Below are 21,401 nucleotides of genomic sequence, written 5' to 3' on the forward strand. Positions count from 1 at the left end.
CAGCACTCCGTGAGCCCCAGCAGCCAGGAGCTTTTTATCACCCTGACGGAATTACCGTCCTCCCAGCCCTCACAAGCCACTATCCCAGACAATGACGCCATGGAAGGGAGCTCTGGTGAGTGTACCTTTGCAAATAGCAAACATTGTTTTTTAAGCAAGCCTTTTTTAATGATTGATTTGCCCTGAGGACTTGGGATGCATTCGCAGACAGTATAGTTACTTAGAAAAGTTTGTTAACATGTCCGGGGATTGAGAGGAAATCCTCCAGGGACATCTCGATGAAGCGCTCCTGTAGGTACTCCAGAAGCCTTTGCAGAAGGTTTCTGGGCAAGGCAGCCTTGTTCTGCCCACCATGGTAGGACACTTTACCACGCCATGCATGTAGCAAGTAATCAGGTATCATTGCGTGGCAAAGCATAGCAGCGTATGGTCCCGGTGACTGCTGGCATTCAAGAAGCATCCGCTCTTTATCTTGTTCTGTTATCCTCAGCAAAGTGATATCGTTCAGGATAACCTGGTTAAAAATCAGGAATTTAAGTAAGGGGGGTGGCCATTTTTCTACTGGGTTCGTGGACTGCATCAGCTTAAAAAAAACTTTCCTGCACGTAGCGAAGCGGGGGGAGGGGAGGAGTGAAATGCCGATGATCTTTTCTGTGTTTGGTCACCGGCGATCTTCCCCAAGCTACCAGACACGCAGTGGGTGGGGGGGGTGGGAAGGTTGTTGATTAGCAGGGAGCTAGCGTGGTATTAGCCATGCGTTGGGGGGAGGGGTAAATCACTACAGAAGCCGAAAGACAGTGGCTTACCATGGCCGCATGCAAGCTGAATTCTGATGCCTGGACCTGTGTCTGTGAGATCTGTAACTCCAGAGCTGCAAGCACTCACTATTAAGATGAAAAATGCGACCTTGTAGGGAAATCACATGTGCTAGGTGAATAGTGCTGTTCACTGTGAAAGAGTATAACCATTGTTCTGTAAAATGTATCTTTCTAAATATTTATCTCCCTCATGCAGCTGCAAATTTTTCAACCATCCCTCCTCCATCCCAAAGGCTAGCACAGATAAGGCAGAGGAAAAAAGAAGACGCGAGATGAGATGTTCTCGGATATTATGGAAGTTACATGCAATGAAAGAGCTCATCTGAATGAGTGGAAGGACGTGGTTTCAAATTACAGGAAAGAGGCCAGTGAACGTGAGGACAGGAGGGATGAACGTGAGGACAGGAGGGACAACCGAGATGAGAGGTGGCGGCAGGAAGACCGGCAGGAAAATCAGCGGTGGCGGCAGGAAGATCAGCGGTGGCGGGATGCAACTCTGGGGCTGCTGCGTGATCAAACTGACATGCTCCGGTGTCTTGTGGAGCTTCAGGAACGGCAGCAGGATCACAGAGTGCCGCTGCAGCCCCTGTATAACCACCCTCAACCCTCACCATGTTCCACATCCTCCTCACCCAGACGTGTAAGAACGCGTGGGGGGAGGCTCCGTGCACCCGCCCACTCCACCCCCGTGGACAGCCCAACCAGAAGGATGTCGTTACTGTGAATTTTTTTTTTAATGGCCTTCTCCATCCCTCCTATCCTCCTCCCAAACCACACCCTTACTTCTCTCCCTCTTTTTATAATGAATCAATAAAGAATTCATGCTTTTTAAATGAGAGTGACTTTATTTGCATAAGTAAGCTGTACTCGAAGGGGGTGGGGGAGTTGCTTAGGGACTGAGTCAATCAAGGGGGTTGGGTGTTCATCAACAAACACAGCAGTCACACTGTACCCTGGCCATTGATGAAGCTCGTTTTCAAAGCTTCTCTGATGCGCACCGCTTCCTGGTGTGCTCTTCTAATCTCCCTGGTGTCTGGCTGCGCGTAATCAGCGGCCAGGTGATTTGCCTCAGCCTCCCACCCCGCCATAAAGGTCTCCCCCTTACTCTCACAGAGATTGTGGAGAATACAGCAAGCAGTAATAACATAGGGGACATTGGTTTGGCTGAGGTCTGAGTGAGTCAGTAATGTCCGCCAGCGCGCCTTTAAACGGCCAAATGCACATTCCACCACCATTCTGCACTTGCTCAGCCTGTAATTGAACAGATCCTGACCACTGTCCAGGCTGCCTGTGTATGGCTTCATGAGCCATGGCATCAAGGGGTAGGCTGGGTCCCCCAGGATAACGACAGGCATTTCAACATCCCCAACTGTTATTTTCTGGTCTGGGAAGTAATTCCCTTGCTGCAGCCGTTTAAACAGAGTAGTGCTTCTGAAGACGCGAGCGTCATGAACCCTCCCTGGCCATCCCACGTGGATGTTTGTGAAACGTCCCTTGTGATCTACCAGTGCTTGCAGCACCATTGAAAAGTACCCCTTGCGGTTTACGTACTGGGTGCCCTGGCGCTGCGGTGCCAAGATAGGGATATGGGTTCCATCTATCGCCCCCCCACAGTTAGGGAATCCCAGTGCAGCAAAGCCATCCACTATGGCCTGCACGTTTCCCAGAGTCACAACCTTTCGTAGCAGCAGCTTAGTGATTGCTTTGGCTACTTGCATCACAGCAGCCCCCACAGTAGATTTTCCAACTCCAAATTGATTCCCAACTGACCGGTAGCTGTCTGGCGTTGCAAGCTTCCACAGGGCTATCGCCACTCGCTTCTCTACTGTGAGGGCTGCTCTCATCTTGGTATTATGGCGTTTCAGGGCAGGGGCAAGCAAGTCACAAAGTTCCATGAAAGTGCCCTTACGCATGCGAAAGTTTCGCAGCCACTGGGAATCGTCCCACACCTGCAACACAATGCGGTCCCACCAGTCAGTGCTTGTTTCCCGGGCCCAAAATCGGCATTCAATGGATAGAATCTGCCCCATTACCATCAGGATCTCCAAAGCGCAGGGGCCCGCGGTTTGAGAGAATTCTGTGTCTACGTCCTCATCACTGTCATCGCCGCGCTGCCGTATCCGCCTCCTCCTCGCCTCGGATTGAAGGTCCTGGTTCACCATAGACTGCACGAGAGTGCGCAAGGTGTTTAAAACATTCACGATTGCGGTATGGAGCTGAGCAGGGTCCATGCTTGCTGTGCTATGGCGTCTGCACAGTTCACCAAGCAAAAAAAGGCGCGAAACGGTTGTCTGCTGCTCAGGGAGGGAGGGGTGAGGCTGTACCCAGAACCACACGCGACAATGATTTTTGCCCCATCAGGCACTGGGATCTCAACCCGGAAATGCCAAGGGGCGGGGGAGGCTGCGGGAACTATGGGATAGCTACGGGATAGCTACTCACAGTGCAACGCTCCAGAAATCGACACTAGCCTCGGACCATGGACGCACACCACCGATTTAATGTGTTTAGTGTGGCCGCGCGCACTCGATTTTATAAAATCTGTTTTACAAAACCGGTTTATGCAAATTCGGAATAGTCCCGTAGTGTAGATGTAACCCTGAGAAGTGTAAATTTACCCTAAAAAGGGCAAGGAAACAAAGGGTATCAGGAATGTATGTTTTTTTCGGATGAGGCAAGAAAAGGGAGCAGCATTGTCCCCCTTGGGTAGCCCCTGTTCAATTCCAGGTCAGAAAGCAAAACTCTTCTGCAAGAATATCCAAAAAATATTGTGTTTCACTTCACTGCATAAGTACAGGTGTGTGGCAATTAAATGATGATCCTAAAATTTCATAAAAGCAAAGAACGCTGAACAAAAAAGTGTGGGAAATACGGCTGTATCTGAGAAAATGGCTTGGAATGAAGGAAGACAAAAATTGATCGGTCGAGAGAAAAGGCCCTGTTTCCCCCTAGTTTGGAACTTCTCTCACAACTACTGGAATAGAAAAGCTAAACAAATGGTGTCCTATTGTTGCAAAGGAGATTGAAGTGAGGCCATTTTCTCCAGATAAAAGAAAATGGTAATGTCAGGAGTGGGATTTGAAACCACGTCTCTATGCAGAAACCAGAACACCCAAGAGAGAGGAAAAAAGAGTCTTAAAACTGGCACTTTGGACCAGTCCCCAATCCTAACGCTACAAAGAATGTGACTTATCAACCCTAGTTTTCATTAATATTTGATGACACTCTTTAGGGAGGCCAAGATGGCACATCTCTTTCAACTCCTAGAGACCTTCTCCAGCACAGCTGATTTTTAGGCACACTCACCCGGACCTAAAGTTACACGTTTCCTGGAGTTCCATGAGTTCTGCAGTGTTGGAATCTCCCTGCTCACGTTTTAAGCGAACAAAAGATGGGTGCTGGCATTCTGAGACCCTCAAAATCCTGCCCTGGGGGCCAGACAGTTAAGCAACCAGCATCCACAACCTCTACCATGATAGCATCCTGTCTGGCAACAACTCACTTATCAATAGCTGGGGTCTGAAATCCTCATTTCTTTGTTGTTCTATCTCTGTAGTCTCCACTTTCCTATTGCTTGTCTGTATAATCTCTGTCTGGTTCTGTGATTGTTTCTGTCTGCTGGATAATTAATTTGTTGGGTGTAAAGCAATTAAGGTGGTGGGGTATAACTGGTTAGATAATCATGTTACAATATGTTAGGATTGATTAGTTACATTTCAGTAAAATGATTGGTTAAGGTATAGCTAAGCAGAACTCCAGTTTTACTATATAGTTTGCAGTCAATCAGGAAGTAAGGGGGGGAATGGAATGGGGGTAGGGGAATTGGAGTTATGTTTTGCTAAGGGGGGAATAGAAAGAGGGACACAGACAAGCCTCTGTGGTGTCAGAGCTGGGAAGGGCGATACCGAGGAAGAAAATTGGAATCATTGCTTGCTGGAAGTTTACCCCAATAAACATTGAATTGTTTGCACCTCTTGAACTGCGGGTATTGCTGCTGTCAGTCATGCGAGAAGGACCAGGGAATTGGGAGCGTGATGGGATAAACTCTCTAAGAAGTACATCTTTCAGGGTGTGAAAAACTCTGGAATCAGTATAATTAAGCTGCCCTAAGCCATGGTTAGATAGTGCTAAATGAAAGGAAAGATTGTTCTGTCAATGTAGCTATTACAGGGATGGAAAACCCCTCCACTCACTGTAGCAACTGTCTACTCCACAGTGCTAGAGCAGTGTCACAGCAGCATTTTAAGTGTAGACAGCCTTAGAGTGAGACCAGGTCTGGCTCTGTGGATGCTCAGGCACAACAACACACTAATGCTTCCGTAGTTGGTAGGATTCAAACTTGCCTGGGGAGACCCCAATGGATTTCTAGTCCATCGCCTTAACCACTTGGCCACAACTACTTGATGTATAGGTGCTTCACTACACAATGATTCTGTTCTCACTGAATTGTCACTTCAAATTGCTCAGACCAGCTCCCCCAGCACACTCCTGGCTGTGCATTAGTGTAGGTGTGTCCATGGCTGAACAACAAGGGTTCCTGCCCATTTCCCTTCCGGCTGGAGCATGATTAGAGTGTGTTTGTGGATAACGACATTGCTATAGACTGTTGTTCATTCTCCACACTGACAATTCAGACCGTCCCGTTCCTATTCGAATCTCCACCAGATCATGCCAATAGCCGGAGTCAGGATTTCTCTGGGGCACTGAAATGTTTCAGGAGGTTGGTGCATGAACTCAGCCTTGCATCCATCCCTGATGTTTCATGGACTAACAACAGCAACGTAAAGAAAGAGCTGATCCAATATCTCACTGTCAGAGGTGAAGGTGGCCTCGTCCCGTCTGCATGACCATTGCCATTGCAGGAGAGAAGGTTTCAATGGAATCGAATGCCTTGGCTCAGACAAGAGACACAGGGAGGTTTTGCTGTTCATGGATCTGTGCAAAGGAAATTGTGTCTCTGTGAAATCGAGGAGGGAAATGAAACGTCCACATGGTGGCCCAATGCCCTAAGGAATGTGGGCGATGGACTCCGGCTGGGAAATGATTTCACAGGATCAATGTATTGCCCTGCTTAAAAGCTATGGCTAAAAGGCAGCCACTGTTGTTAGTACCTGAACCTGTGTAGGGACGCCCGAGTGGGTATCAAGTCCATTGCCTTAACCAGGGGTAGTCGATTATTTTATCAAGATTCAAATTTTTTGGTCAAGGTATAGTCAATGTATAGACGCCAGAGAAAATAATACACTGATGATAAGAAGAAGAATATAGAAATATTTTGCAGTCACTATGGGTATAACTATGATAATTGTTTTGTGTTTCACTCTTTATATATGGCACCACCAAGGGTAAAACTAAACGTCTCTTCAGATACCAGGGAGTGTTTGTGTTCATTCCTGCGAGCTACACAGGGATTTGATGTAGCTGCTTTCAATCCTCCGGCTCTGCCGGGATAAGTAACATTTCAGGCTGTCACTGAACTGAAGGAGGGAGATCATTTTTTGACAGGTTACGCCTCCTCTTAAAGGTGTTTGTCTGGCAGCCTTGGTTCCCAGGTCTCTCCCGAGGGAAGAAAGTTTCTGTGCAAAATACCAAACCTTTTATCAGAGTGGAGGGAAAGGCAACGGCCACATGATGAGGCCAATATGTACCACCACATGATTCTTTTATGTGGGATGACGCTGAGCACTGACTGATCTGCACTCTCTTGTGTTTGAAGAGATGTTGAGTTTTGCACTTGGGAACCTATAAGGCTGAAGCAATGTTATGGATAGTGACACTGCGACTGAAGGGTGATTTAAGGTTGTAAAAATTGTTAAAAACACTGAGCTTAAACGTGAACTGCCTGTTATTAAAGGCTGGTTTCCCCACGTCGGTTCCATAAGCTCTGCTAGAAAGGCCCTGGGTTCTCTCCTGCCTCGGTGGGAACTCGAGGGAATCGTCCCCTGCTGCCCTTGGCTCCAGGCTGATTTTTCTGGGGAGGGGGCGTGGAATTGAGTTGTTTGCTGTTGAGAAGGGAGCCAGGCCAGTTCTCAGGGAACGAGAACTTCCAGCATCTGCCCAGCCCAGGCTGCTGCCCTGTCCCAGCCTCTGCTCCCCTGGGGGCCCTGCATGTTTGACTCTAGAGCAGGCCGGGAGCAGCAGCTGAGGCAGAGGACACCTGGGCTGGGCAGATAGGAGGGAGTTTAGCAAGTGGAAATGGTAAAACCGCAGTGAAGTATTAACTTGGACTTGATGGCATTTCTCTGTCTGCTTTGGGGCAGGGACAATGACACATCCTGCTGCATTTGTCATTTCAAAGGGTGGTTTAGGATTTTCATTCTCAGACACGGTGCACAAAGCAGGACTCAACCCAGGGTGCAAACAAAATGAGCCACTCACAGCTTCAATGAGCCTTTGGTGCGAGCGCTCAGACCTGCCCCTGTCCCAGAGGGAGGGGGGTGTCAACAAGGGGCTTGGACCACTGATCTATCAGAGTTACTGAAAGTTTGGGAGTTAGGCGCTGTCTTCAGTGCCTGTGAGTGTAATTTAAACCATGAGAAAAACCACACTAGGCTAGACCAAAGGCCCATCTAGCTCTGAATCTTGTCCTCTGACAGTAGCCAATACCAGGTGCCCCCAAAGCCACCACTGGGAGTTGAACCCAGGCTCACCTGTTTACAAGGCAGGTGCTTTAGCCAGCTAAGCCATGGTGCCTGGCTGGGGTGTAAAACAAAGTGTCTGGCCACACCTGACTCCCTGCCATCTCCACCAGGACCTGACAATCTTTCCTTGTGTTTGGATTCTGCAAAGCAGAGGAGCAGGTGACGTTTTCCTTGCAAGCTGTGTGTGTGAGTGAATCTTTGGCCAGCTCTGCACTACAAAGTTGTTTCAGCAGAAATATATTGCTCAGATGTGTGAAGAACACACAACGCTCCCTCGGTCAGCAGCTTGGTGTGGCTGGTGTACACACTGCAATGCCACGTCTGGCGACAAAACTGCCCTGTTTTGGTGACAAAATAAAACCACTTCGATGAGAGGCCTAGAGCTTTTTGCAGCAAACTGAAAGTGACAGAGTGCCAGTGTAAATGCTGCTGGGCATTAAATCACCATAACTGGCCTCCGCCAGTATCCCACAATGCCCACCGTGAACTCACCTGCCCTGCATTCCTGCTACAGAGGCTGGACCCCTCCCCTTTCATCGCTCCCAGAAGTTCTGGCAGCTGAGCCTGCTGCTCTGCTCCGGCAGCCAGGAGCAAATCACTGCCGTGGAATGGTGCTCTCCGGCCCTGCGAACACAGAGCAGGGGGCGGGAACTTCCATACATGGGGGGGCCACCGGCATCCGAACTGTGACACCCCATGACACCCCTTCCCTCGAGGAGGCTCTTACCTTCTAAACAGGGACAGCTGTTTTCTAGTAAAATCACTAAAAGGGAAGGAGAAAACTCGAAAGACGTTCCTCCTGGCGCTCACGTCCGTGAACCCGAATACTCTCTCAGTCCTCAGAGAGAGACCTGGAGAAGGAGACTTGCTGCAGCAAAGCCACAGGGGTCTCTGAGGTTTCCCTGGCCCCTCGCCCCTGTCCTGCCTGGCTGATGTCAGCATCTCTCTGTGAGGTCACCACCTCCCCCCAACACCTTTGACCAATAGTCTGAGGTCCTGCAAAAGGCCTTTGTGATGTCACTGCCACACCTTTCCCTTGCTGGGCTAATGTCCTGCCCCTGGCCAGGCACTTTGCAGGTTTGAGCTACTCCCTGTGGATCACCCCACTCAAGGAGCGTTCATTCTAGGCAGCAAGCCAGCTAGACAGGAAAACATCAGACGCTGCTCCCAATGCTGCACTCAGTTTTTCAGAAATTAGTCGACTTTATGGCCAGAAGAGACCATTAGAGCATCTAATCTGACCCCCTGCACATCACAGGCCTCCTGTAGAACACAAGAGCTACTTTGGGGGCAAAGACATTCCAGAAAGGCATCTTGTCTTCATGAAATGACATCAGGAGATGGAGAATCCACCACTTTCCTTGGTAGCTTGTTCCTGTGGTGAATCATCCTCACTGTTGAATATTTGTGCCTTAGTTGTAATATGAATTTGTCTCTTTTCTCCTTCCAGCCATTGGGTCTTGTTATTCCTTTCTCTGCTATTTTAAAGAGTCCTTTTAATATCCAATCTTTTCTCTCCATTAAGGCACTTCAACACTTCAATGAAGTCACCTTTCAATCTTCTTCTGATCAGCTAAACAGGTTGAGCTCTTTCAGTAGCTCACTAGAAGGCATTTTCCTCCAGACCTCACAACATTTGGTGGCTCTTTGCTGCCCCAGCTCCAATTTCACAACATCTTTTTCAAATGAGGACACCAAAGCTGAAGGCAGTATTCCAGTATCAGTCTCACTGATGCCGTGTCACCTCCTGTGACGTTATTGACATAATCTGTAACTGTATAGATCACCGTTGCGACCGCTGTTCTATATTTGCAGCCAATATTGTAGAAAGGTTTCGTGCAAGGGGTCTATGGAGAGGTTCTGATTGGTTGATTATAATGATGCTATCTCTAGATGTGTATCATTTTTATAGTTGACGTTATGAATATTGGCTCTATGCTGCCCGTATTTCAATCTTGTGCTCTGCTTCCGGTGTCAGTTCTGTCTAGCCTGCTTGATGGCCCATTAAGGACCATCAGCTATACAATCGCCCCATTGAGAGAAGGCAGATATGCCTTGTGACTCAGCAAGGTAGCAGGGACCTGCCTATGGAGAGAACTCTAAGGTTTTTCTATGCCACGTGCTGGATAGAGTGTCCTTGGCACAAAGAAAGCAAAGACCACATGGCAAGAGACTATAAAAGGCTGATGCCTCGTCTCCATCTTGTCTTCATTCCTGCTTCATACCTCTGGAGGGACTTTGCTGCAAACTGAAGCTCTGTACAAAGGACTGAATGACCCATCCCAGCTTTGAATAGACTCCAGAGACTTGATTTGAACCTGCAGTTTATTCCATCACTGTTACAAGCCTGAACCAAGAACTTTGCCATTACTGTATGTGAAGGGTTCAAATCCATGTGCATTTTATATAACAACCTGGTCTATGGATTGTGCCAGTTCTTTTCCAGACCCAAAGTCCGGATTATGGTCAAGGACCAGAGGCCTAGCAAATAGTGACCAGCTAAGAGAAAGCTGGGTAAACAGAAAGCCTTGCTTGCTGAGATAGGCCCGGTCAGCAAATTGCCAGGTGTTGGAGCTAAGAACTAAATGATTGTGTCTTATTCAGAATTGCAGACTGAACAAAGAATCCCTATTCCTATTGTGTTTGTTTCTTCTCTAGGGAGACGTTTTTCCCACAGATCCAACCTTGAGTTTATGAAAAGTTGGCACGTCAGTATAAGATATGGCAAAGAATCCTGTGGCACCTTATAGACTAACAGACGTTTTGCAGCATGAGCTTTCGTGGGTGAATACCCACTTCTTCAGTTGCAAGATATGGCATCCTTCCACCTCCCTTCCAAGGGACCAATGCCTGCCTTAAGACACACAGAAAACAATCTTTATTGCCATATACTTTCACTCTTTCTTTGCTTTAACCCCCAGGAATGTACCTGTTGGACAATCAAAGGAGTTGCTCCATTCCTATGGATCCCAAATCAGAATTCAACATATATATTTTATACTAATAACATTTTATCAAAGTATTAATGAAATGTTAACTTGCTAACTTGAGACCATGGGTGGAGACATTATCTAATCTGTTAACCATTGGCTAATGTGCTTATCCTGTCTTGCAAAACCCGTCCCGGGGTGTGGAACTGCCTAGCCTGTCACTTTCCCCCGCCCATGGAAAATCTATATATTCTATTGTAATTAATTAATTAACAGTGTCTCTGAGCCTAATAAGCCCACTCCGCCAGCACTGTGTGTAATAAAGTCCTATTCTTTACCTCTACACGGTGTAGATTTATGTCCTTCACAGACACCTGCTGAATAAAGAGGAGATTCAGCATCCAGCTTGGCTGAATGTGTCTCCTCTCCCCACAGCTTGGTGATCTTTTGAGGAAATGGAGAAGACTGCCTTTGCCTGGCTGTACATCGCTTGCAAAAGAAACAGGTCTTTTTGGTGACAAGTGTTGAAAGGAGCCATTAGACAAATGTGGAGACAGGAAAAATGTCCCCCAATTGAACTGGCATCTGTGGATGCTGAAGCCACAACACAGAGCGCTAAACACTATATGAGAACGGGTGGTGTCAGAAGAATCTCTACCAACGCCTTTTCCCACCAGCAGGGGCCTCTCTGTGCACAGAACTCCTGGTAGCGTGATGGCTGCAGGCAGTGGAGAACTCCATTTTGGCATCTCTTTTGCGGTGAACATCTGCAGTGGCTATTAAAAGGTCTCTAGATAGTGATCTTTGGGAAGAGCTGGCTGAAGAACCTTCCTACTAACCAGGAGAGCCTGGCTTGGCCCGACAGTTCTTCCCTGCTGAACCTAGTGTGTCTGTTGGCTCCTTTTTTTGTATCTCTTTTCAGAAAAAGAAAAGATCTGTCAGCAGAATCCTTCTAAGTGCTTGTTCAAGACAGAGAGAGCCTTCCGTGCGGCTGAGTCTTGGTGCCATGGGGCATGCCTCACTGCAGCACCTCCTGCTGACCATCCTAGCAATTAGCTCTGGTTCACCGGTGCGCCCTCATCTAGTAGCGTCTGGCCACCATCTGTTCTATCATTAGGACCCATGTCGCTCTCAGGACTTCAGTGTCCTCTTACGGACACAGCCCTCTGGCTGTGCCCCACTCAGTTCTCTTCCCCCTGCTGGGTGGGGTGGGGTGTCCTCTACCCAGACACTTGCCTCAGTGACCGGCTGCAGTCCAGGGTGTAGCCACCTGTGTCAGTGGCTACTGAGGCAAAAGGTGTGAACCTCCAACCCTGCCATCTGTTTCCCTGGACCATTTCCCAACAGACCTAGAACCTTCCTCCACCTTTGTATCAGGGCCTTAGTCTGGCAGTAGTCAGCCAGGAGGTCACTCATGCACCCCTTACCCCAGCACTGCTCTGATCATGGTGCCCTCCCTGCTCCTTCCTTCCTTCATAGCAGCCAGTCCTCCCTCCTCAAACTCCAAGGAGTGACTAACTCTTGCTGTGCTGAGCAGCTCTTTATATATGGGCTGCTCCAGCAAGCCTTCTCCTGATTGGCTCTCCCAATAAGCCCTTTCTTGATAGGCTGGGTTCTGCACAGCCTCTTCAAGACTGCCTTAATCTTTCTCCTGCTTGTTTGGGGCAGACAGCCCACCACACGTGGAAAGTGGCAAATGAGAAGTCTGGAGCTGAAGGAAAGGTTACCATGACTCAGAACTGAGCCGAGGTTGCTGCGACTGAAACACAGATCACTAACCATTATATGATCACAGTGACTGGTGGGAGAGGCACATGTTAGAAGCCCTCTGTCTACTCAGCTGTGGCTTTCTGTGCACAGAGAGCCAGACACCTCAAGGTCTGCAAGTCTTGAGGGAAATGGGGAACGTCTGTACTTTAGAATTTGCAGGTGTTGACTTGAACCATCAAATGAAACAGTTGCAAATACCTTCTTCAGGCAGGCACCATGGCTTAGCTGGCTAAAGCACCTGTTTCGTAAACAGGAAATCCTGGGTTCAACTCCCAGTGGTGCCTTGGTGTATGGCTTCTGTCTCCTCTGCTCACATTTTCCTGTGTCTTCCTAGGAAACAGAAGAGGCCTCCCTTGGTATCCAAGTCATTGCTTGCTAAGGAAAAGGCTTCTTTGGAGAGAAGCATTGGAAACAATCAAATCACAAACCTGGAGTTGATGAAAATGCTGCTATGACTGGCACTGGCATGGCGGTTGCTTCGAGAGCCTGCGCCACACATCCTTGTGATTCCCTGGAGATGTTCACACACAGATGTCATGTCACCTTCCTTTTGATTGTCATTGATGAAAAATGGAGCGGTTGGGAGAAAAGTCCCAGAGAGTCGCACCGTGGCTAAGCTGGGTGACTCACCTGCCAGGTAAAGTGGAGTTAGGGATGCAGCTCCCAGTGGTGCCTTAACAAATGTGTCTGCTCTTCCCACCTTTTGGTGAATCTTTTGCGGAAACAGAGAAGACTGCCTCTGCCTTGCAATGCAAAGGCTTGCAAAAGAAACCAGCTGTTTTTTCTGACAAGTGTCAGAAGGAGGCACATAAGAAATGTGGAGACAAGGAAAAGGTCATCGTAACTCCACTTGCATCCATAGCTCTTGAGGCCAGAACGCAGAGCATTAAGCACTGTATGACCACAGCAAAATCTAAACTTTACACCGTATTACACTAGGCAGTAGTTAGGTCAAGCAATTTTCTCATCCTACTGGATGTTACCCTCCTTAATACATAGAATTCCCCCTAAAACCTGGATTACTGTCCTCAGATGACCTTCATTTTCTCAGGATTCCTGCTGCTTCCAGCATAGGTGGAGGAGGAGAAAGGCAAAAACATGATGCCACAGTCTCCTATTTTATATCCTTAGTTCAAGTGTCTAGAAGACACTTGCCCAGAAGTGTCTGGGTGGGCTCTGCTGAGTCACTAGGTTGGGGAATCCTCCTGGTGTGGTCTTGTGCAACTGAGTCATAGACTTGAGCGGTCCCCACAGTGTTGTGTTTGGGCATCTGTCACTGAATTGGAAATCCCTTAATTACAATTCCTCTGCTGATTCATGGCTGTTGAACACCCTCCTCGGCAGGGGTCACTAGCAAAATTATAGCCTATTTCAGTAACAACCATACAGCAAAATGCATAACTTCACACACCCTCATGCTATACATATTTGGACAGAATAACCGATTTCAGCAGATCATGACTTTTCATATGATAACTTACATGGAATGGTTGGTAGGACATATCACAGCCATATAGGAATGATGACTATGTGAGCTACAGGGAGCTATTTTGAAGTACATCATGTCACAAAAGCCTCTAGAGACTGACCTTTGGGAAGAGCTGGCTGAAGAGCCTTCTGAGTAACTGAGAGATCCAGGCTTGGCCCTGCCAGTTTGTGCTTGTGAACTGAACTTGTCCGTTGGGCTCCCTTTTTTGTGTCTCTTTCACAGAAACAGAGCAGAAGTTCTTGGCCAATCCTTGAAAGTGCTTGTTCAAGACACAGAGAGCCTCTGTGCTGGGGCAGGGGTAGGGCTGCAGGAGGTGGTCGAGGGTGGAGGTGCTTACCTCGGGCAGCACAGCTCCCAAAGTGACTGGCACACACTCCCCTCCGGCAGTGGCTCCTAGGCAGTGGGATACGGGGGCGGGTCAGCTGTGGCGTTTGCACTCAGGGCTGCAGGGATATGCCGGCCACTTCCAGGAGCAATGTGGCAGGGAGGGAGGGGGCAGAGTGGGCAGGGAGCCGCCTTAGCGCTGCCGGCACATCTTCGTGTGTCACTTGGGGAGGCATCAGGTCTCTGTGGGCTGCCTGGGGCAGGGGCAGTGGCCGAGGGGGCTCTGGCCACCCCTTTGCCTCCTCTCTCCAGGCTCCCAGCCCATCTTGCCGGCCGACAGGGATTTTAGGGTGCAGCAGCGCAGGGAGCAGGAAGGGCGAACCACAGCGGCTGCCTCCCCCACATGCAGGAAAATGGCTTGACCTGCTGGCCCCACGGACTAAGGCACCAGGCCTCCAGCTTGCCCCATTCGACCCAATGGGTTGATCTTGTGGCCAGTATTATTTGCAGTCGGGATTTCCCCCAACAGTGCCCCACAGGGGTCCAGGGTCAGCTCCAGCACAGGCCACACAGGAAGGCTTCATGCTCGAGCTGCAGTGCATGCTGGGCAGGCTCTAGGCCGGGCTCCCCATGGCAGGAGAGAAGAAGAAGACTGGGCCCCTGGAGGGGCAGGCTGGGGCTTCCTGGATCCCATTTGCTCACAGCCAGCGCCCTGCCCCCACTCCCATGTCATCAATGGCACCCCCAGGTCAGCCAGAATGGAGCAGCGGTTTTCACTGCACCAAGTCCACTTATGGCTAACAGGCAACTCCCAAACCCCTCACAGCCCACCATGTCGGCCAGAAAGGAGCCCACTCAGCCTCGCCATTGCTGCTTTTCCTTCCCCCCAGAACCCCGCTTCTCCTGGGCTGCAAGTAGCCACCCCTGGGAAGCCAAGAGGCAGGCACAGGATTCTGCCTCCCAGCAGCCAACCGCACCTCCCCCGGCTTTGCAGAACGAATGGTGACGCTCTACTAACCCCATTTAGCCGCACTGAGGTGCTTAGCTTCTGCCCTGCCTTCCTCAGCTTGACTTTCCTCTTTTGCCCCATTCCTGCCTCACTTCCTCCTTTGGCAAGTCACGCAGAGGAGGCCAGCAGGAAGAGCCGGCCTCCACCGGCCAACCTCCCACGGCAGAGGAGGCCAAGCCACAAGCCTCCAAATGGTAACACGCCGCACTCCTCTAGGTTCTCCAGCCTGACGCCAAGGTGCTTTCTCCACTGCTGTCAGCACCCTCTGTCATGCAGGGGTTGGAGTTATCCCAGGGACAGGCCAATAGGAGAAGGAGGAGGCCTTCCTGAACAGCAAGGGGATCTGGCAAAAGGAAGCCAGCATGTTTCTGAACCAGGGACCTTTTGCATGTTAGGCAAATGCGATAACCACTACACTACAGAAACTCCATTTACTTGGCTGTTGCTCACCCTGACACAGACTGATGGACAAACCTGGAGAAAGTGGTGGCAGCCCTTCAATAGGTCAGCTGGCAGAGCAGAGGACTGGAGCCGGCACTCAGGAAGTCGTCCTTATGTCGCCCTTGTGACTCCAGCTTGAGGGAGAGCTTCTTTTTCTTCCCCTTGCTGACAAAGAGCAAGAGAAGAATGAAAGGTCGGGTGGGCCAACTCGGTGCAGAAGCCCATGCTGCCTTTTCCTGCTGCGTAGCCTGAAATGAGGGACTCGTGGCAGTTAAAGGAACTGCTGCACTTTCAGAAAACATCCCACCCGTGCCCAAAGGGGGATAGAAGAGCCTGTTAGTCTAGCACCCTCCCAACTGAACTACTTCAGCAGCTGCTCGGTTTCTTTTTGGCCTCCTGCTTTTCTGTCTGGGATATTGTTGTCAGCTGTGGCACAGAAAAAGGACGTCATTGTGAGCGGCCCATGAAGACAAGATTCACTTTTGCCTTCCTTGCTCGGCTTTACTCGCTTCCTCGCCCTATTCCTGCCTTAGTTCCTGGGTTACCTGAAGGCGACGGGGGGCCAGCAGTACCAGGAGGAAGTTGGGCAGCTAGACCCTGGTGGCAAAAGTCCTGCCGCCTCTTGCCACCCCACTCTCTTCTCCCAGCATCACACATTGGCCACCAGGGACTTGGGGCCCAGCAGCGCAATGGAAGGCAGTGCACAGAGCCACCCTCGCCTTGAAGCTCCGGCTCATTAAACCACATCTTCAGTCGCTGATGGCCAATGAGAGACCGACATCACTTGCTATTTTAGCACTTTAAAATGCCATTGGCCAATCTTTGGATCTCTGTAATGCTACGCTTCAGTTCGTGGGGGAAAGGCGAGAGAAGCGACCTTTGAACAAAGGGCCTGGGGTTAACATCCTAACGCTGTCTGTCTCCTACTGTAACACTATTTAATACCGGCCCATCCTGTGCTGGTGACAGTTCCATTTCTAGATGTTAGTACATTTCAGTTACTGTCAAAATTAAAAAGTTTCCATATGCTTAAAGAAAATGCATTTGTTTTATTTGCTTATATATGGCATGAATAAATACAGGTTTACAGAACCTAGCCTGCAAATTTATCATCTTATATGACAGAGAAAATCATGCATCGAAGTTGTGCGTCAAAATCATGAGCTGAGCTACAAATGCAATGAAAAATAAGATATTCAAAATTTTAACATATGGGGGCGGGCACCGAAGACACGTCTTGCCTGGGAGAGGCACTTGGTCTAGGGGAGGCCCTGTCAGGGAGAACAGGAGTTAGTGGCACACGCCTATTTCCAGGCTGTAATCTGTGGGCGTCCTGCTCTGGGGGAGGGATCGTGGTAGCCCAGACTCAGGGCTGGAACAGGCCCCGGATTGAGGGGGTGGCTGCAGGGTTTGCAGCGCTCTGGTGGCTCAGACAATGTGTCTCTCCCAAAGCCTCAGATCTGCGTCCCCAGAAGGCTCCTGCGCTGCCTCCGCTCCTTTCACAGTCTATAGCAAGGAGCAGCAGCAAGGGTCAGGGATGAGCCATAGGCACTAGGTGGGGGACCGAGGTTTCAGGAGCCCACAGTGTTTGCCTGTCTGGGCATTTTGGCTGAGACCTCAGGGACACATTGTGAGGCAGAATCCCAGGCATCTTATGAAAGGAGCATAAGGACATAAGGTCGTACGAACGGCCAGACTGGGTCAGACTGGGTCCATCTAGCCAGTATCCTGTCTTCCCATAGCGGCCAAAGCCAGGTGCCCCAGAGGGAATGAACAGAACAGGGAATCACCAAGTGACCCATCCCCTGTCACCTATTCCCAGCTCCTGGCAAACAGAGACTAGGGACACCATCCCTGCCCATCCTGGCTCAGAGCATGTCCTCCATGAATCGATTTAGCTCTTTTTTTGAACCCTGTTATAGTCTTGGCCTTCACAACCTCCTCTGGCAAGGAGTTCCGCAGGTTGACTGTGCGTTGTGTGAAAAAATACTTCCTTTTGTTTGTTTTAAACGGGCTGCCTATTCATTTCATTTGGTGACCCCTAGTTCTTGTGTGATGAGAAGGAATAAGTAACACTCCTTATTTACTTTCCCCACACCAGTCATGATTTTATAGACCTCTAGCATATTTCCCCTTAGTCAGCTTTTCTCCAAGCTGAAAAGTCCCAGTCTTATTATTCTCTCCTCATATGGCAGACACTCCATACCCATTTCTGAACCTTTTCCAATTCCAATACATCTTTTTTAAGATGGAGCGACCATATCTGCACGCAGTATTCAAGATATGGGCGTACCATGGATTTATACAGTGGCAATAAGATTTTCTCTCTTATTCTCTATCCCTTTCTTCATGATTCCCAACATTCTGTTCGCTTTTTGCCTGCCACTGCCCATTGAGTGGATGTTTGCAGAGAACTATCCACAGTGACTCCGAGATCTCTCACTTGAGTTGGAACAGCTATTTTACATCCCATCGTTTTCTATGTGTAGTTGGGATTATGTTTGCCAATGTGCATCACTTTGCACTGATCAACATTGAATTTCATCTGCCGTTTTGTTGCCCTTTCACCTAGTTTTGTGAAATCTCTTTTTAGCTCCTCCCAGTCTGCTTTGGACTTAACTATCCTCTGTAGTTTTGGATCATCTGCACATTTTGTCACCTCGCTGTTCAGCAGATCGTTTATGAAGATGTTGACTAGTCCCAGTATAGACACCACTAGTTACCTGTTTGCATCCTGAAAACTGTCCATTTATTCCTACCCTTTGTTTCCTGTCTTTTAACCAGTTATTGATCCACGTGAGGACCTTCCGGAGGTGAACGTAAGCTGGTACATTCCGGTATGGGGCACTGGCAAGAGCGGGTACGCTGTGCCAGCCCCGCCCGGCTTCCCCAGGGTGGTGATTTAAAGGGCCCAGGGCTCCCTGCAGCCTCCCAAGCCCCCCTGGCGGAGCCCCGGGGAGCAAATCACTGCCCTGGAACGCTGCTCTCTCCCACGCTACCAACACAGAGCAGGGGCGGTGGGAGCTTCCTTACAGTGGGGGGGTCACTAGTGTCTGAACTGTGGCACTCCCATGAAAACCCTTCCCCAAGGACCCACACTCACACCACCTCTCCCCCCAAGGCCACACCCACAGAATGCCTCTCCCCCCCCCCAAGACTCCCCCTTTCCCCCCTCCATCATTTGTCCTAACAGCCAGTTAAGAGCGGTGGGGCCACGGCCCTCTAAACCCCCTGTTCCAGCACCCCTGACACAGAGCTAAGCAGCAGCGGGTTGTGTGTGTGTGTGTGTGTGTGTGTGAGAGACAGAGGCTGCTGTGCTGAGCTGAGCCAGTGAGGGAAGCGGGGGCTGATGTGGGGGCTGCCCCCTCCCCCTGCCTCAGGCCTGGTTGCTTGCAGCAGCTGTCTGAACATAGAGCCAGTGTGCGACACACTCCCTCTCCCCACACACACACTCCCTCTCCCCACACACACACAGTCTCTGCCCCGCCACGCACACTGCAGTTGAAAAGCAGCTGGCAATCTAGTAAGATGCCCATGGAATGGTGGGATAGAGAAACCTGCATCATGTGATGCTGTACCAGCCCATAAGGCATTGCAAACCCTTCCCAAAACACCCTGCAGCCAGTTGCACAGCTACCCACAGTGCACTGCTCTCTGTGGCCATCCGAGATTCTAGCGTGGATGTGCTCTGGTGACACAAGGGGCATAGTGCGGACATGCAACAGCTGTTTAATTAAAACACTTTAAAGCCGCATTATCACAGCTTGAGAGTGCTTGAGAGTCTCACAGCTTGAGAGTGAGACAAGACCCAGCTCCCTTAAAACTCAAGAACCACAACTTTCTCCATAGTTGGCAGGATTCAAACCTGGGCAGGGAGACCCCGATAGATTTCTAGTCCATCACCTTAACCACTGAGCCACAACTACTGGGTTGAGAGGTGTCTCTTACTGCACTCTAGTTCTGTTCTCACTGAGTGATCAATTCCAGTTGTTTCCTCAGACCAGCTCCCCCAGCCCACACACTGCTGTGCCCTTGTGTAAGTGTGTCCATGGCTGAACTGCAAGAATTCCCGTTCATTTCCCTTCTGGCTGGAGCATGGTTAGAGTGTGTTTGTGGTCAATGATGTTGCTGTAGATTGTTGTCCATTTCCTGCCTTGATCATTCAGACAGTCCCTTTCCTGCCATATCCCCAGCACATCAGTGATCGCAATAGCAGGGGGCAGGTTTTCTCTGGGGCACTGAGATTTGCCAGGGGGTTGGTGGCTCCTTTCTTTCCTCACCCTGGAGTAAACTCAGCTTTTTATTCCATCCTTGATGTTTCATGGAATAACAACAGACGACTGAGGAAAGAGGTGGGCAGGGCAGGTCTCAGGGGAGGGGCAGAGAGGTGGGGGCGGTGGGCAGGGCAGGTCTCAGGGGAGGGGCAGAGAGGTGGGGGCGGTGGGCAGCTCGGGTCTCAGGGGAGGGGCAGAGAGGTGGGGGCGGTGGGCAGGGCGGGTCTCAGGGGAGGGGCAGAGAGGTGGGGGCGGTGGGCAGGGTGGGTCTCAGGGGAGGGGGCAGAGAGGTGGGGGCAGTGGGCAGGGCGGGTCTCAGGGGAGGGGCAGAGAGGTGGGGGCGGTGGGCAGGGCGGGTCTCAGGGGAGGGGCAGAGAGGTGGGGGCGGTGGGCAGGACGGGTCTCAGGGGAGGGGCAGAGAGGTGGGGGCGGTGGGCAAGGCGGGTCTCAGGGGAGGGGCAGAGAGGTGGGGGCGGTGGGCAGGGCGGGTCTCAGGGGAGGGGCAGAGAGGTGGGGGCGGTGGGCAGGGCGGGTCTCAGGGGAGGGGCAGAGAGGTGGGGGCGGTGGGCAGGGTGGGTCTCAGGGGAGGGGGCAGAGAGGTGGGGGCGGTGGGCAGGGCGGGTCTCAGGGGAGGGGCAGAGAGGTGGGGGCGGTGGGCAGGGCGGGTCTCAGGGGAGGGGCAGAGAGGTGGGGGCGGTGGGCAGGGTGGGTCTCAGGGGAGGGGCAGAGAGGTGGGGGCGGTGGCCAGGGTGGGTCTCAGGGGAGGGGCAGAGAGGTGGGGGCGGTGGGCAGGGCGGGTCTCAGGGGAGGGGGCAGAGAGGTGGGGGCAGGGAGGTGGGGGCAGCAGGCAGGTCGTGGGGTAGGGGGTGGAGAGGCACAAGGAGGCCTTCGGGGAGGAGAGCAGCGAGCGACCAGCAGGCCTCAGCCACAGTGTAAGAGCGGGGGTGGGAAGTGGCCAATGGGAGTGAGGGCAGAGCACAGGGGGGGCCTCAGAGGGAGGAGAACGAGGGAAGGGGGTGGAGTGGGCAGGGCCGCCCAGAGGATTCAGGGGGCCTGGGGCAAAACAATTTCGGGGGCCCCTTCCATAAAAAAAAGTTGCAATACTCTAGAATCCTGTATTCTCCTGGGGGCCCTGCAGGGCCTGGGGCAAATTGCCCCACCTGCCCCACCTCTGGGTGGCCCTGCCCTCAGCCTCCCCTCGTCAGTCCCCTGCCCCCTAATCATTTTTGCTGCCCTCCCCTAGACTCTCTCCAATTTGTTTCTGTAGTGGGGGGGGCGAAAACTGGACGCAATGCTCCAGATGTGGCCTCCCCAGTGCCGAATAGAAGGGAATAATCACTTCCCTCCATCTGCCGGCAATGCTCCTACTAATCCAGCCAATATGACCAGGTACCCATACTGAATGCAGACCCAGCAATATTTGCTAAATTGGTTACTGTCCATTCAGGAGGTTATTTCCCACCTATTCATAAATAATGAAGATGCTCTAAGCGGAGGGGAGAGAGCTGTCCCGTCCGTGTAGTTAATCCATCTCCCCGAGAGGTGGTAGCTATGTCGCTGGGGGAAGCTATGGGGGTGGGTGTGCAAGCTGTGGTGTTTACATGGATCTATAAGTTTAATCAAACCTCATTTTTAAAAGCACTGTGGTTTGGGAACAGAACAGGAGATCGCTGAGGCAGGGCCTGTCCTTCAAAATCTTTAAGAT

The 21,401-nt window shown here is 50.8% G+C and overlaps 1 non-coding gene across 1 annotated transcript; it reads left to right on the forward strand.

Annotated features, from left to right (window-relative positions):
- Nucleotides 1-12,369: 12,369 nt before the first annotated feature.
- On the forward strand, nt 12,370-12,443 carry TRNAT-CGU. The gene has a single exon. It is a non-coding gene; the product is annotated as a tRNA-Thr (tRNA).
- Nucleotides 12,444-21,401: the final 8,958 nt, after the last annotated feature.

Source organism: Mauremys mutica, unplaced genomic scaffold (genome assembly GCF_020497125.1).
Source record: "Mauremys mutica isolate MM-2020 ecotype Southern unplaced genomic scaffold, ASM2049712v1 Super-Scaffold_100108, whole genome shotgun sequence".
Taxonomy (NCBI): Eukaryota; Metazoa; Chordata; order Testudines; family Geoemydidae; genus Mauremys; species Mauremys mutica.